The 15028-nt window shown below is 34.6% G+C and overlaps 1 protein-coding gene across 1 annotated transcript in view; it reads left to right on the top strand.

Moving 5' to 3' along the window:
- LOC146395649 (uncharacterized) overlaps positions 1–15028 on the top strand; it is a 2307895-nt gene that overhangs the window by 2130191 nt on the left and 162676 nt on the right. The gene's annotated exons all lie outside the window — the stretch shown is intronic.

Here is a 15028-nt window from a genome sequence, read left to right as displayed (position 1 = left end):
TTTTACACCTTATTTTGTTTATTTTGTCTTTGAAAAAAATTATTTGACTAGCCCTCTCAGAAGTGTGTTGTTTCATTAGTCTATACTAAGAACCAACTTTTGGTACGGTTGACCATCGCTGGTCTATCTTTCTGTAATCATTATTTTCATTATTTTTATGCTATTTTCTGTATAACTTCCTTTATTCCCCTTTGGATTTATTCTGTTTGCTAATTTCTTCAGTTGGATGAATTCTTAGAACACTATTTTTTAGCATTTCTTCATTCATAACATAAACATTAAATCTGATTTTTTCTAAAAGCTATCTACCTTCACACCATAATTATGTAGGTTTTTCATTTCTAACTATTTTATAATTCTCATTTTGATTTCCTATTTAATGCAGGACATTTTTAGAATAATGTGTTTACATTTTGGAAAGTTTTTGGAGACTTAGTTTTTAATTTTTTTCCTACCTTGATTTCATTCAACTAGAGAATGTTATCAGTGAGTTTTGCATTATAGCTTAGAATGTTTTTTGCTTTTCTAAATACAGTAGTCTATGTGTGTTTGAGCAGAAAATCTGTTGTATAACTGTCGAGGACAATTTTCTATAGTATATCCATATGATGCCACTGGATAAATAGGCCATCAAAATTTTATCTATTCTTACTAAATTTTTAAAAATTTCTTTTTTTTTGTTCTGTTTGGTAAATGAATTAATATTAGAGATATGTTAAAACCCTACATATAATTGTGTATTTGTCAAATTCTATACTTTTTTATTACACTTTGAGGCTATGTTACTAGGTTTATAAAATTTGGAATTCTTTTACCTTTTATTACACTTTGAGGCTGCGTTATAATGTTTCTACAATTTGTAATTCTTTTACCTTTCTAGTGAATTGAATCTCTTATCATTAGACAGTAGTATTCTTTATTTATAAAGATGTTTATAACTTTATGTTTTACTGATCTTACATTTAGATAGTTACAATGTTTCTTTTAACTAGTATTTGCATAGTAAAACTTTTCCCATTCCCTTTCAGTCTTTCCATATCGCTGTTTAGGCTATATAAATTGGATACTGCGTAGAATGTGTGTGTGTTCATATAATTCATTTAAACAATCTCTGTATTTTATCCAGATGATTTAAGTTCCACTTATAGTTATTCTGAGTGCTTATAAAGGTTAATTCACTTTGGCAATATGTTTTATGGTATTTTTTTCTCATTTTTAATTCTCTTTTTCTCTATTTTATTTAATTGATGTATTCTTTCATTTGTTCATTCATTCAAAGTGATTTAAGTGCTAAGTGAAAACAAAACTTTACCTTTGCTGTTCAGAAAATAGGAGTAAAAGCCTCTGCCTTCAGGGAGCTTGCAGTGTAGGATGGTAATTGACAATAAATATATAATTATAAGGTGTGGTTTGTCAAAAGGGAAAAGTACTAAGGAGAAAAATAAACCGGGAAGGTATCAGTAAATAAAATATTATCCACCTAATTCAAGACCTTATGGGAAAAAAAAAAGGCAGTTTCCTTTTGGTGAAAATAGCAAAGTTCTAGGCTAATGCAGAGACATAGACATGGTAATTTACTTTGCTGTAATAAGAGAAAAAAATATGTCTTATTCTTATACTCATTTTCCCTAACCTTCCTCATTTTAATAATAACACTATAAAGTCTATTCATTGAGTCCTTCTATTGTCTTGAGCATTTCATATGGGAAGATGACTGTCCCCTCTGTCAGTTCTTTAAGAATGATTATGAATGTGTCCTGGGCATAACTATCCTTTAGTCAGTTTCCATAATTTCATAAATTAAAAATTAGATTTTATTGGAGTTCCTACTGTGGCTCGGTGGGTTAAGGACCGATGCTGTTTCTGTGAGGATGTAGGTTTGATCCTTGGCCGTACTCAGTAGGTGGGTTAAGGATCTGGCATTGCTGAAAGCTGCAGTATAGGTCACAGATGCGACTCAGATTTGGTGTGGCTGTGGTTCTGGTGTGGTTTGGCAGCTACAGCTCTGATTTAACCCTTGGCCTGGGTCAGTCAGGGATCAGCCATAAAAAGAAAAAAAAAAAAGTTTCATAAAATATGCTACAAATTGGAGTTCCTGTTGTGGCTGAGTGGAAAACAAATCTGACTAGCATCCGTGAGGATGCAGGCTTGATCCTGGCCTTGCTCAGTGGGTTAAGGATCCGGCATTGCCTTGAGCTATGGTGGAGGTTGCAGCCACGGATCAGATCTGATGTTGCTGTGGCTGTGGTGTAGGCCAGTGGCTACAGCTCCAATTGAACCCCTACCCTGGGAACCTCCATATGCCATGGGTGTGGCCCTAAAAAAGACCAAAAAATAAATAAATAAGTAAAAGCCACAAGTCTATATCATAGGAACACTATGAGTGTTACTGGGATTATACCGATAAATACAATGAATTGTTTGCAATGCTGACACTCAGTCATTTTGACTTTAAAACTTGGATGGAAAAAAAAAAAAAAAAACTTGGATGGTTCTTACAGGTCCGCCTATTCAAGTCCTAATGATGTACTTGTAATGCTCAGATCTATTACTTACTATGATTATTCTACACATTATCAATGTTAAAAAACGTTGGCTTGATTTTCTGAAAAATCATAATGCCTTAAGTCTTCAAATGTGTTTCTCCTCATCAGGCATCAAGTAGTTTTGATTATCGGTAGGTTAGGGAAAAAAAAAAAAAGGTACATTAAATATACAGTGAATACTATCATTTTAACAGAAGTATGTATTTGACATTTTCTATTTTGTCACTTGATCTTACCAGATTGATTTATGACAGACAATAAAGTTGTCAGAGGCCCTTTGTTGTTGGCAGTGTTTTAGTTCTCAAATTATGAGAACACAGAGTTTTGCTGTACAGGGAGAAGAAAGTCGCTCTTTGATTGATATGAATGAAATGACAGTTCATCCTGAGAGTAAGCTTAGTGCTATGAAACTGGGGTATTGCTACTTTCTTAGCTATGAAAAATCTTATTCAAAAATCACCTCTATCACACATTCAGACACAGTGTGCAGTCAGTTTGGCTACCAGGGTTAAAGCTGTTTAGAAAATGGAAAATGAAGGAAGGAGTAATTCAACATAGGTTACACGTAATAAAAACAATTTGCCCTTGGAAAATCCTAAATCTCTTATTTCTCCTGTCTGAATACTCTAGAACATCGTTGTACTTTATCTCAGGTATCTTGAATACACTTAGGAGCTCAGTCAGTTCATTTTCTTTCTCTGAAATTATTTGCTTTTGAAAAGGGAGGGGGAGGGAGTGGGAGGGATCGGGAGCTTGGGCTTATCAGACACAACTTAGAATAGATTTACAAGGAGATCCTGCTGAATAGCATTGAGAACTATGTTTAGATACTCATGTTGCAACAGAACAAAGGATGGGGGAAAAAATGTAATTGTAATGTATACATGTAAGGATAACCTGATCCCCTTGCTGTACAGTGGGAAAATAAAAAAAAAAAAAAAGGTAGATATTTTATGTCTGCCTGATTTACAAAGAAATCAAAAATAAATAAATAAATAAATAAATAAATAAGGTCCCATCAGATCCTTTTTGGCAGACCTTTATCAGAATCCGAATATTCAAATACAAGTAGTGAGGATCTCACTGAAGATATCTAGGAAAATCAGAACATGTTCATAACTTGCAGAGTGACCGGGCTAATACCAATTTATTAGAAGCTGTCAAATTGATAGCACAGGTAACATAAAAGCTGAGGCATTAAGATAGCATTTGGAATATGAAAAAAAAAGAAAGGATTTTTTTAATTATTCAGAATGAAGAAGAGGAGGGCCAGAGGCATCGTAGTGGAGAATCTGAAGACAGATTTTTCTTATTATGCAGTTTAACAATATGTTAAAATTTCTTCTGTATCTTATTTTACCAAAGTTATCTTCCTCCTTCTCAGGCTAGAGTCACATTAGAAAATTCTTCCAACCACACCCTCAAAAAAGGAGGTGAAGGGAAGTTACTTTTATTTCTGTGTGTAGGGAATATATAAAGGGGAGTAGTGATTATAAAGAAAAAAGGAATTATTTTACTAACTCCAGAGAAAACTGTATCTTGACAATAGTGAAGCAGTCCCACCATACCTGATAAAATAACCTCATCTCAATATAAAAATTGAGAATATCAATTCTTGTGCCTTGCCTAGTTCTTATTCATTTATTACATTCTTCCCACATAAATTTCTGTTTAGAATTTTCAAAAGTATGGTGTTTTTTCTCAGTTAAATCAAGCTTCCTCCTGTGATTCTTCAACTAGAACAGGCTGAATCTTAATAGCCTCACGTGTCATTTGCTTCTTACAGTCGTTTTGTGTAGCACTTAAGATAAGGCACTGCTTCTTAAGTCTGAACACTCTCACTATGCTACTGTATAATTGCTGTTGTCTTCTAATAGTATAGAATATTTCCCTTTGCCATAAGAATTTAATAGTATCCCCAAACTCATAATATATAAAATGGAGTCACTTACAATGTCCTTGTTTATTGTTATGTCATATATAACCATTTTCTGCTACAGTTCAATGTTGGCATAGGCAAGAGGCTTTATATCAAACTTATTCATTCTATGAACATTTACTAAGTGTACTGTAAACTCCAGGCTGGATAGTTACATTTTATTTTTTCTCCATCAGACAACCTTTGTCTTTAACTTGCACACTTTGTTCACTTATATTTAGTGTACTTACTAAATATATAGTTATGTTTAAATCTAATAATTGGTATTTGTTTTCTGGGTTTTTTTTCCCAACTATTTTTTCTTCCATGTTTTCCCCTCATCTTTCTTTCTCTTGGAATAACCAAACATTTTTATTAATTCATTTTGTTTTACAATCTTTGAGTGATTATCCTAGAAATTACAACTTGCATTTTTGAATTATTAGCATCTCCCTTAAAGTAATATTTTTATAATTCTCTGGACCCTTTAATACTTTAACACCATTTGCTTCTCCACTTCCTTTTGTGCTGTTTTTGTCATGTATTTTAAATAAGTAGGTATATATATATATATATATTTTTTTTTTTTTTTTTGTCTTTTTGCTATTTCTTTGGGCCGCTACCACGGCATATGGAGGTTCCCAGGCTAGGGGTCTAATCAGAGCTGTAGCTGCGGGCCTACGCCAGAGCCACAGCAACGCGGGATCCGAGCCGTGTCTGCAACCTACACCACAGCTCACGGCAACGCCAGATCATTAACCCACTGAGCAAGGGCAGGGACCAAACCTGCAACCTCATGGTTCCTAGTCAGATTCGTTAACCACTGCGCCACGACGGGAACTCCGTATTTTAAATACACAAAACCTACTTATTATTGTTTTAAGAAGTCAATATTCATTTACTTTCAACACATATATACTCTTTTTAATGCTCTTTATTTCTTCCTAAATTACTGCCTCTATCTGGGATTGTGTTCCTTTTGCCAGTGTAAATAACTTTAGTATTTTAAAAATATGGTTCTGTTGATGACAAATTCTGATTTTGTTTGTGTGAAAATGTTTGTATTTTATCATAATATTAAATAATTTCTTTTGTTATAGAGTACTTATATGAAACAATTTCTAAGTGTTTTTACAGTCATGCATTCCATTGCCACCTAACTTTCATAGTTGCCTTTGAAAAGTTACCTATAAAGGTTTTTGTTGGGGGGAGGGGCATACTGTAGCATATGGAATTTCCCAGGCTACAGGCCAAATTGGAGCTGCAGTCACCAGCCTACGCCATAGACACAGACACAGCAACACGGATCCCACCACATCTGCAACCTATACCACAGCACCACAGCTCATGGAAATGCTGGATTCTTTTTTTTTTTTTTGCTTTTTTCTTGAGGGGTGGTGGCCATATGGAGTTTCCCAGGCTAGGGGTCAATCGGAGCCATAGCTGCCAGCCTACACCACAGCCACAGCAACACCAGATCCAGGCCACATCTGTGACCTCCACCACAGCTCACAGCAATGCCAGATCCTTAACCCACTGAACAGGTCCAGGGAGTAAACCAGCATCTTCATGCATACTAGTCAGGTTTGTTACCACTGAACCACAATGGGAATTCCAAGGCGTATTTCTTCTTTGAAAGTAATAGAAACTTTTTTCCCCCTATGGCTGCCTCAAGTGTTTTTTTCTTAGTATTTTTTTCTTTATATTGGATTTCAAAACTAAAAAAAGAAAGTTGTGTCTGCATACATGCTCAGGAGTGGGATTGCTGGGTCATATGGTAGTTCTATATTTAGTTTTCTAAGGTATCTCCATACTGTTTTCCATAATGGTTGTACCAATTTACATTCCCACCAATAGTGCAGGAGGGTTCCCTTTTCTCCACACCCCCTCCAGCATTTGTTACGTGTGGACTTATTAATGATGGCCATTCTGACTGGTGTGAGGTGGAACTAGAGACACATACTAAGTGAAGTTAAGTCAGAGAAAGACAAATACCATATGATATCACTTATACCTGGAATCTAATATATGGCACAAATGAATAGAAAACCAAGGTTGCCAAAGGAGATGGGGAGAGAGTGGGATGGATTGGGAATTTGGGGTCAATAGATGCAAACTATTGCCTTTGGAATGGACAAGCAATAAAATCCTGCTGTATAGCACTGGGAATTATGTCTAGTCAATTATGATGGAGCATGATAATGTGAGAAAAAAGGAAGGTATACATGTATGTGTAACTGGGTCACCTTGATGCACAGTAGAAAATTGACAGAACACTGTAAACCAGCTATAATGGAAAAAATTAAAATCATTACAAATGAAAAAACATCTTCTTTTCCACATTAAAAAAAAAAAAACCTAAAAAAAGAAAAATTTTCTACCTGGTGTTTAGTGATCCTTTTCAAACCAAGACTATACATATGTCAATGTTGGAAATATTTTATCCAGTATCTATGTTAGTCTACATCTTACAGGAAGCAAACACCATGATGGAATTATGCGCAAAAAATGTGTAAAAGGAAATGTCTCTGAGAGAAAATAGTAAGGATCCAAAAGAAGATGGAAGATCTATCACAATTCATGTCTGATCCTGAGTAAAGGGAAAAAGGAGAAAGACTGAATGAAAGCATCTTAGACAATAGCGAGATTCTAAGGAAAACTTGCCAAGGTCGTTGGATAGTCCTTGAGCCTGGTCTCTTCCAGAAACATGGCTGTCTCAGTATTCGTGTGGGTCATTATCTGGGAGCAGCCTATTGGATTTGTGGCTTTGGTGCCAACTGGGTGATACTTTCAGATGATTTGTATACCTACTATGTTCAATGTAGTCAGAGAGCTGAGAGACATTTTTTCTTATTCATCATGATATCGCTTCAAGTACTGCTTACACTTCATTCTCTCTGTGGGGTAGCCTCTAAGACGGCTTCCACTGATACCTTGCTTTGGTAATTTATGATGCTATACAGCTCCCTCCCTTCGAGTGTGGGAAAGAGTGACTTGCTTCTAAGGAGTAGAATATTGTCAGATCACTTTGCAGATTAGATTGCAAATAGATTGTAGCTTTGTTTCTTCCTCCGCCTCTTTCTTTCTTATTCTGTCTTTAAGAAGTCAGCTCCCATGGCAGGAATTTCCCTATGAGAGGACCCACAAGGCAAGAAACTGAATGATTTCCAGGCAATAACTGGAAAGGAAGTAGATCTTTTCAGTAAAAGCCCAGGAGGAATGGAATCCTGCCAGCAAACATGCTCAGAAGCAGACTCAAACTTTCAGATGAGACTGCAGCTCTAGTTTTTAGTGCAACTGAAATCTAAATAGGGACATTAAAATAAGGGTATTCAGCTAATCTTGCCTAGCACAGCAATAGGGAGCTAATACATACTTTCTCCTCCTTTTGGAATTTAATTTCTCCATAGGGTAGGACTTTCAAGCATGTCTTATGTTTTTCCTACTCTTTTTAAAAAATTTCCTTCCATGTGCTTCAATATTACTGTTTTCTACTGATTTATATTTCATATTATTAATGCTCTCTTCTGCTATATCTAATCTAATACTAAATAATTCACATTTGAGTTCTACAATTTCTATTTGACTATTTTACATTGACTCTACTCACCATGTAAAACTACCCATCTTTTCCATCTATTTTGATGCATATTTCTCTTAGCAATTCAAAATGTTACATCTGATACTTCAATATCTCAGTCAATTGTGGTTCCATTTCCATTGTCTGTTCCCACCCCCACTTGATCACTTGGTTCTATACATGATATTCTTCATATTTTTTTATCCAATTCTAAACTTTCATGAATAAAATGCTTCTTCAGACTGTCACTACACATATATTTAGGCATTAAGTGAACCTTTGTAATATTAAAAATACACACTGTTTTGCAAGAGCTTATCTTTCTATTTTGAATAACCAAAATAATAGTATCTCTACATTGGCATAAATGTACCAATTGCTACCTAGGTAAATAGAATCAAATCTATAATCCTTATGCACAGGATGGAATATAATTGAAGTTTTTGTCAACTGTAATAGGCAACATTTAGTTGTTATCAGTAATGGTAAAAATAAAATGCATAGCACTTTAAATGTTCTGTATTATTTTTATCAAATTTCCTAGTGCACCAGAAAGAATGTCATGCATCAAAAGATCTACATCCTTATTATGCCTCTAACGCTGTTTGGCTTTTGCCCTTGAACATTATATATAACTTAGTTTTCTTTTTTTAATCTCTAAAGTTGCATATACTCTAGCACACCTTTCATAAATATTAGAGTGAGAAACTGACTTTACATGAGAAAATGAGATTAAAAACAATGCATCAAATGATTTCAGCCAGGCTAGGAAGATATTAAGGCAGTGTAGTTATAAATATGAATGTTTTAAGTTACGCAGTCAATTTTGAGTATTGATTCAGCCGTTTACCATATCGTGGTCTTGGCAAGTTATTAGATTAATGTATGTTTTAGTTTCCCAATCTGTATTATGGGGGTAATAATAATAATATCTATCTACTAAGATTGTTTTGAATAAATAATTCATATGAAATAACTAGGAAATGCTAACACTTCAAATAATTCAATAATTCTATATAATAATGTAGCTATTATTATCAACATTATAATGATGATGATGATAATTATGTGCTTAGGTATTTCTTGGGCCTGCAAAAAATTTTGAATATAGTTAATTATAAAAGAAAAGAGCAGTTGTCTAAGTGGAGCATCACAGAATAAGAGTATCTATGCACTTCTACATTGATTTCATTATTCTAAAGCAAGAAAACGGAAACTGCTCAGGCTATGATATAAAAACATAAAAAGAGCTGTGCTACGTATTTTCATTAAAACCTAACTAGGCTAATGTCTACATCTTTATCTTTCTATCCTAAGACATTTGTACTGCAGTAATTAACAATAACTACATGCTCAATCCCAAACTAAGTCTGGTCTTTCTAAACCATGTTGGATAAATGGTGACTGGTCCACTAATACCCTTTCCATTTGCACGATGAGATGCCCACAAATAACACAGTACCCATCATTGATTACCTAATTACACAATCACTCCATCAGTAAATCAGTGCAACATCTGTGACCCTATATGTCACCACCACAACCCCCTCTGTCTATTCCCTTAGAGCTTCACTGAGGCGGTTCCACTGACATAATATATTCATTATCCATTAGATCTGGCACACGCTCTGCAGTGCTCAATTACGATACAATCGAGCGAAGGGTCTGGTGTCAGCCAATGTAATGACTTTCTGATTATCTGTCTTTAAATGATGAATGAAATGAAAATGTACTGCTCCAACCAAATATAAGATTGTTAGGATGCCAAATGAAAATTGTATGTAGGCTTCTTTATGGGAAAATGGCAGAGGCCTGTTTTATTCAGCAGTAGCTCCCTAAAGATAGCTTTCCAAGCCATTCCCACATTTCAGTTATGAGATTACTATGAATCCACTGAATTTAAGTCCTCACTGACATTTTGGGGTCATTGCAATACCCTTTGACTAGGGATTTAATTTACAAGAACTTTCAAATACTTTTGCATTTGCCTAGTCTTTCGGCTTTACTTGCATAAACTGACCTCACAGTAATATTCTTATTGCTTCTAGTATGTCACCTGGATCAGATTATTTTTTGAGCTGTTTTTTTGTTTCGTGGAGAGCTATAAAATAATTAAGCAGATTGATACATAGACAGGCATTTAAAAAAACATGCCAGGATTATAAATAAGTGGGAGACTCAAAAACATTTTGTTGTTCAAATAATTATGAAGCAGGTGTTTGATAGTACAGTCATTTCTGTTTCTGTTTACATCTTTAGTTATTATTCTGTTAATTATAATTGAAAATCCAATAAAGCTTCATATTGGAACACTCATAAATCTGACTTAAATTATAGCTTCTTAGTTTATTCCCTTAAATAGGACACATTGGATTTTGGTTATAAAATAATTTTAAAAATCCAATGCCCTTCTCAACTCTTTAAATCTTATGTAATAATTGAGCTCTTTGAAATATAGAGACAAGAAACATGCATGTATTAATTTTCCATCTAACAATTAAGTTTACAGAAATTTTTTTTTGCGGGAGTGGAAGGGCAGGGGTATCTGGAAAGTTCCCATAGTGGCCCCACCACAATATTACTGTGTAGGCTGGGAGTAAATCCTTGCCTCAATCTGTGCTTGAGTTATGCAAAGAAATTACAAAAGATACAAGACATTCTGAATGGGAATGTCTAAAATAAATTTCAAATTTATCTTAATTTAGTTTCCCTATTTGTGAAGCTGATCTGAAATTCAGCCTCAAGATTAAAACAGAGTTTGTTTGGATGACATTTAATTAGAGCAAAGAGATAGTCTTTGTGCTTTGGGACACTGATAACTGCAGACATAAGGGATTGATAGCTCAATGACCACTGAGAATAATTTGAGAGGTGATGTCCTCTCTATGTGTTTGCGTTTGCAACAGAATTAAATCTACTCTAAGATGAAGAATTGTGCATGTGTATATAGGATGTTCCCATTCCTAGGATTATAACTACCTTCTTATCTTTTACTGTAAAGAATGACTACACTTGGTATTGGTTAAATGTCTTGAGACCTTTTAGGTAAAGTAAAAACAAGGAAAAATTGTCTCTAAGCACACTGTTTAAATGAGCTCACTAATTGATTAAGTACATCTCGGCATTCTTGATTTGGAAACTGTAACAAGAATCTTAAAAGCTTATGGTTTAGAAAAATAGACAGTGTAGGCATTGATTTTTTTTCCTTTTGATTCTGGCCAGCATGTAAAATATTTAAATGGAGACATATTAGTATCTCTAGAGAAATGTGAATTAATTTTAAAGTCATTGACTGCTTTATTTATATTTCATATTTATTTATTTATTCAAAATAATAATACTGATTCGAGAGATATGCTGATTTTATTTACATAACTGATTAGTAGCAAGAAGGTCAAAATTTCCTCTTACTTTATAAACACAGAGTTTTCTTGGCATATGCTTTTTAAAGAGTAAAGGTTTAATATGGCATCTTCTTCACTGCCTCTTAGTTTAATGTTGGTTAGGAAATAAATATGAAACATACAAAAAAATAAGAATCTTGAACAGGCTTATCTTTTAATCACAGGACACAAATATGTTAGAAAATTATTTAATGATCTCAATAACATGTCCACAGTCATGTGAACTTGAACTATCTGTCTCTAGGCTAGACTAAACACAAATTATTCCAAAGAGATACCTGCCTACTATCAATAAATGCCAACCTAGGCTTTATGTAAAACTGGATCTGAGAAAAATAATTTTATTTGTTATAGAAATAGCAGTAGCCAGAATATTAGCAATTTTTATACCAGTTATTAGAGCCCTAAGCTCTACAGAGTGATGCCACAAGACACCTGCATACACTAGGGGAGGTGTTACAGGCCAGGCACTCTGTCTGTTCTAAGGGAGTCTTTTTTTTTTTTTTTGGCTGTGCTCTTGGCATGTAGAAGTTCCCAGGCCAGGGATTGATTGAACCTGAGCCACAGCGATTATTATGACAATGAATGCTTAACTGCTAGGCCACAAGAGAACTTCCCAGATTTTTCATAATGGAAAGTAAGCATGCTTATTCCTTATTACAAAGGGAAATACTATCTCTCTCTTCCAAGGTTCTAAGGAATTCAGCCCTTTCTCCAAAAGAAAATATTGTTCCTATATTCCAAGTCTGTTAGCTATCAAAAACCCTTAAAATATACTCCAAAATAATAGCTTCCTTCAGGACATGCTAAAATATGACAGATCCATGAAGGATTGTCTTCAAAAATTTATATTTTATATTTTCTAGAATATAATAATTGTGCCTTTGTATTGGCTTAAAAAATTCATAGTTTAAAGGTTGCATTCACAAACTTTTTATATCTCTTGTAATACCTGGCCCAGCACACCTCTGGGCCAGGTATTACTAGACCCATTTTCCATATGAACACACTGAGTCTGGTATGCTAAGTAAATTGTTCCAAGTTCCATAGCAATAACTGGGGAAGCAGAGACCTCAATCCAAATATTCTATTGGATATGTGCTTTATATTTTCCACAAAATCAGCGTACTCCCTTCATCCACCATACACATTGGCAACTACATGTAGAAAGAATGAGTTAATAATGTGATATGATTTGAGAAATGTTTGGGGAAGCCCACAATCAAAGAAACAAAATTTTTCCCTGATTGCCCTTTATATGTTCCATAAAATACATTCCTTAGGATTTTTTTTAATTTGGAATATTATCCCAGGGTTCTTCAAACTTTGAAGATTTGGGTGGTTCTCTGGAGTCCATCCAGGAATGCTCAGGGTATAAAAAGTTATGAGGGAGAAAAGGCTGAGAATCAGGTTTTTAGCTACTCTACTCAGGAGCTGATAATAGGAGTGCCTCATTCTCACGAGACAATTGAGACCCCAGAGATTTGGAGAAAAACAAATTGGAGAAAAAGATAAGTGTGTACATATACTTTACACAATTGTGAGGTTTGTGCATTATATATACAAGTGACATACAGATGATATAATATTAATATATGATAAACTGTGATAATTTAGGGATGCAGAGTGTCTCCCTAGAGCATCCACTAAAAACGAAAATCAGGGGTATATCACTAAAAAGAAAATCAGGGGTATATAGCTAAAAAGCCAACAGAGAAGATAAAATTGGATGTCTAAAATTTTCCAATGAGAAAAATTTTCTTCTCTAAGGGAATATTAAATACAAGAACAGCAAGGTAGACATCTTAAACTATAATCTTGGTTTATATAAAAATATGTCGTTTATTTCAGAGTCAAGGAGTGGTTTGAGGTTATGGGGATTTTATTTTTTTTTTTATCTAATATTATTGTCTTTTGCTTTTCTTTGAAACACATTTTACAGAACTATTCTAATCATAATCTTGGAGCCTACCCTTAGTAATGAACCAATCCATCAGTCAGGTTTAATATAAAGGAAAGTGTGAGGACAAATGGACACAATATACAGAAGGATGTTGGCTTCACATTTTAATCACATATTCCAATTTTTAATGATCCATTGTGCTGAATGCAACTTAATTTCTATCTTTTAATTTTGTTAAAACAAAGAACACTGGTTCATTTTATTTCTTTAGATGATTAATGTGATCAGATGTCTCAAACATTTGTTCAGTTGAAGGACCGATCATTACTATTTGGCAACTGCACCAAACACACAAAAAATCTCATGAGTCACCCATGTGTAATGTTTACTTAGTTGTGACTTCCTAGATATAGAAATCAGCTATATTTGTCATTTCGTCTCTTGAATCACATTTTCATTACATGCTTTATTTATCTCTACCATTCTTTGTTTTCCCACTCCCCATAAGATCTATTTATTATTATTACTGCTATTGTGTTTGTTAGACATAATATCACTGTCATTTTTCTATATGTCTCTAAAGCTTTACTCTCATTTTTTTTTTTTTTTCTTACTTCTTTTACTGTAGACCAGAGCAAACAACTTGTGGACTGGCACTGGTTCATTCACTATACTGCAAATAGCAATGGCATAACCTTTATTAGATGACAATGAAATGGTGTTTCTAAAGAAAAAATGATCAGCTATAGGATATTAACCTCTATCTGCCGTAGACAGTAACTCGGTGTGCTCCCATCATTACATTTTTTTCCAATATTGACATAGTCACTTTAGAAGCCGGCGATGATTAGATATTAGTTCACACATCAGTATCAACATATTCTTCAGTTTGAAACTACTACAAGAGAGTAAAAATGAAGATGGTTTATGTATGTGAAAGCAAAGATAAACGAAGAGTGTCACCCTGTAAAGTCCTATACGCCTGAATGGTAAGCAGACCTCTTTACCCTGGAGGATTAAGCCCTTAAAGACTATAGGTTCCCACAAGAACATAATACGCTTTACTCCTTAAAATAAGCTCATTTAGGAGTTCCCGTCATGGTGGCAGTGGTTAACAAATCCGACTAGGAACCATGAGGTTTCGGGTTTGGTCCCTGCCCTTTCTCAATGGGTTAAGGATCTGGTGTTGCCGTGAGCTGCAGTGTAGGTTGCAGACGCGGCTCAGATCCCTTGTTGCTGTGGCTCTGGCGTAGGCCAGTGGCTACAGCATTGATTCGATTCAACCCCTAGCCTGGGAACCTCCATAGGCCGCAGGAGCGGCCCAAGAAATGGCAAAAAGACAAAAAAAAAAAAAAAAAAAAAAGCTCATTTATCTCATTAGCACTAGCCTATAGTATCAGGTATTAGTCCTGAAATCATAGGAGCAGGAACAATGCAAACAAAGGCCATTCCTAAGAGAAGAAAGTGACCAAGAAGCCTCTCTGTAGGGAAAACTTGCACTGACATATGTTTAAACTAAATTCCATTGTGATATGTTTTGTTCATTTTCACATTAAAAATAAAAAAAGAGTCCAAAAAAGATTTCAGAGGTGATGGATTGGACAAAAGAATCTTCATGGGATACTGTCCAGTTCTGAAAAGAGCTTTTTCCAGTTGCCTGGCCAGGGCCATCAAGGA

The sequence above is a fragment of the Sus scrofa genome, chromosome 16, assembly GCF_054392235.1.
Source record: "Sus scrofa isolate SSC_HxYL_T2T_F1_AM1 chromosome 16, Sscrofa_HxYL_maternal_Yorkshire_Landrace_v2.0, whole genome shotgun sequence".
NCBI lineage: Eukaryota > Metazoa > Chordata > Mammalia > Artiodactyla > Suidae > Sus > Sus scrofa.
This window is presented reverse-complemented; position numbering and strand designations above follow the sequence as displayed.